Below are 3466 nucleotides of genomic sequence, written 5' to 3'. Positions count from 1 at the left end.
GCCACACAGTCGCTTTCATTTTAACTTCTAAGTACTGTTTTAAAGTATCTATTTTTTATACTTTTATTACATACTCGTTTGTATATACACACGTGCATTTGCATATGTAGCTAAACATATATGCATATGCACTAATCCACTTTATAACATTGTAGGCTAAGTGGTTTTGACAAATCGTACCTCGACTTAAAAATAGCGCAAAGACTGAACTCCTTTCTAGACGATTCATCAAAAAACTAGGTATTGCTATAATAAAGAACTTGGAATTTAAGAGAGGAATAGGAGTCAGCACTTCTTGATTCCTTAACTGCTGCTTTTTATTAGCATCCCACTTGGTTTAACTCTAGCTACGTAGCTTTCAGGATGCTTTTGGTTTTTATCTGTCTCCAATGCTCCTCCAAAACGTTATTCCTGCTACAGGCTTTGGTTCCTGTGCAGGCCTATTTGAAACTGATTGAGCAGTATTATTCTACCTAATAGTTCCAAAAATAATTACAAAGAAAAGCCAGTGAAAGCCTGTGGTTTCAAACATTCAAATAGCTCTTAAAAAGAATAAGCAGGTCTTTAATGACATAAGAGCATTCAAAAATGTATCCTGTATCTGTTTATTGTTAAAACCAGTGCTAACCTTGATACCCACTTCTACTGGGACAAAAAAGAAACCAATACAGGGTCCTTAAAACCCCCCCAACCAAACAGAGCACCCGAACAACTGAACAGCCCAAACGAAGAAACCAAAAAGCCCCACTTTTCAAAAGTTTTGACAGTATTTTTGAAAAGGAAGCTCAGACACTTTCAAAATTTGTGTCCCGAGCCATTAATAGATGAGATTCCTCTCTCGCAAGCTGCTTTGCGCATGTGGTCTCTTAAGCCCATGGAAAGACACGCTGACATTAGTGGGGCTCCAGATGGGTACCCACCTGGGCTACCGACTTCCAGAAGGAACATCCATGATAAGCACTCACTGCTCATTCAGAAATTAATTTTGTAGTTATGGACTGTATTTATTCCAGTTACCAATCTTCCACATACAAGGAATCGCCACAATTAACGGGGGGGGGGAGGAGGGGAGAAAGAAAAAAAAAGCTACTGACAAATCAAATTAAATAACACAGCTGAAAACCAAGGCATTCCATTTCTGAGTGGACCTTTACTTATGCCAAGATCTTCAGCGCTTTTTAACCAGGAGAAAGACTGATCCCTCCACAGCCAAAGGAGCACGGAAGGACTGTAAGTGAAGAAAGTTAAATTATTGAAAGTATTGCATCATAAAGATTCTCTTCAAGTGTCTGCATACTTAGTCTAAATAAAAACTAACCCATTCACCTACAAAGAACGGTAAGACAGCAAACTCCAAGGAAAGACTGTTAAAGACAAATACAAGTCTGGCCTGAACATCATCTTTATGTCTACATTTTGCCATGGTAGGTTCCTTGCTAATTCAAAACAATCTCTCTGACCTAGACCCTGGGAAGCCCCTAAGCTGGAACACAGGAAAATAATTATTAATTTTGGCTCAAAAGATAAATAATTGAAAAATACGCACAAAGTTTTCCTAAAAGCAATTAGCAATTGTAAATACCTATCCATAATAGCAGCAAAAAGAGCTTAAACCACCCCAAACAAAGCAAAACTGTATTGCCCTTTAGTTATAGCTGTTGATAATGCTCAGTCTTCCTTCACACAGGTTGAGAGATCCAATTCTTTCAGTTCTTAGAAGGTTGTTGTGACAGTAGCCAGAAGCCCCAGATTAGCCACAGACCCCTTTGCGCTAGGCGCTGCCGAAATGCAGGAATTGCCTCCGACACAACTCAGAATCCCAGCCCCGCCAGTGGTTCCTTTGGATGGACCTTCCCTACCCAATCCCCCCCAAAATCAGCCTATGGAAATGAAGGTTTTATTAGTAATTTTATCTCTAGGATTTCAAATAAGAGAAGCCCCTGAATTATTCTGCCCAGCTTTAGAATTCTGTTGGGATATTTTACCAAGCAATTACATGAAATCAAATTGCACCTATTTTTTAACACTAAAACACAAAGAAATTAAAGTGTTAACCCCCCGTAATAAATAACACATCTCATCAGCTGTAGGCCATGAAAGTCGCAGGCAGATCTGCAGCTCTACATACATTGGGATTGTAATCTTGAAGCCGCTATAGGCTTCCACGTAGAGAGGGAAGCAGATCAATGGTACCTCAGGTTGAGAAAGGAAGTATTGCCATGAAAAAAACCCCACCCCAACAACGGTGTCCTTTATTCCTGGTCAGTCTTTTGCTGCCCAACTCTTGCCTGTAGTAAACTAACTAAAAGGAGAGTCACACGTTTAAAGAATGGGTTTTTACACGCGTATCTGCCGATTTTGACCACGATTATCGCATTTTTCACGTGTTTAAAACCAAAGCAATCTCTTTTTCACGAGCTAACAGAAAACTAATGGCAAACTATTAGAAAGAACTACAGCTATGACTGCTACCTTCAACGTTGCTTCCCAATATCGCCAAGTATCGCTCCAACTGTATTTTTCTCTCATTCTTTCCACCCCGTCAAATTACGGCTTGCTCAAACTCCAGTTTGATCACAAAATTGCCGCTTCGCGCAAAGACACGTATGTACAAATTAGAAACGGGAGATACCAAAGCACTTCAGGAGAGCTCTTTCTTGTGGGTACCCTTCCAGCGTGAGGCAGAGATGACACACGCTCTGCGCTGACCACCATTTAACCGCGATGCCCCATTGAAACACATACTCATGGCCTACTTCATGGTTCAGCGTGCTCCACAGTACTTAATAAACTGAGCACTCAAACCGTCTTTTTAAAATTATGGAGAAGGTAATTAAGCTCCAGAAAAAAAGCAGGCAACAGCAATTTCAACATAAACATCCGACTTTCTGTAGAGGACTCTTTATTTCAACTTGGCCTTAATGCCCGAACTCTTACTTCTGGATTCTTGCAAGTCTCTAGAAGGCTTCTTCCAATATTTCCCTCAGCTAGGCATTTAGTTTGCCCCCCTCGCATTTTAGTCAGTTCCAGAAATTCTGACACGTAGCTTTCCTTTTAACTGGTATAAAAAAAATGGTCAGATCAGCCTACCAGTGGCACCTGACCTAACAAACCAGCAACATCGTAAGCCTGGATGGAGACATTTGGCCTTCCCAGCAGAAGGCCGTGGAAAAACAGACCATGACATACATACATATATATATATATATATATATATTTGAACAAGCCATTGACCAAATATAGCCGGTCACCAACGATAACCACCTACCGCTATCAAAGGCGCAACACCGATCTCACTAACGCTGACGTTCGTCGGGAGTCCAGTTCTCGGACTATCCCTGGAAGTTAAGCTCGCCAGCGGGTCTTTGTACGACCGGGTACTAAGCCAGCCAGATAACGGCCTGAAACCGCCGCAGAGAGCCCAAGCGGGGGAGCGAATCCCGAGGGCTCCACAGCCCCCCCCGAC

Source organism: Egretta garzetta, unplaced genomic scaffold, assembly GCF_000687185.1.
Source record: "Egretta garzetta isolate BGI_Z169 unplaced genomic scaffold, ASM68718v1 scaffold208, whole genome shotgun sequence".
Classification (NCBI taxonomy): Eukaryota; Metazoa; Chordata; class Aves; order Pelecaniformes; family Ardeidae; genus Egretta; species Egretta garzetta.
The sequence above is the reverse complement of the archived record's forward strand: the minus strand, read 5'-3'. Positions refer to the sequence as shown.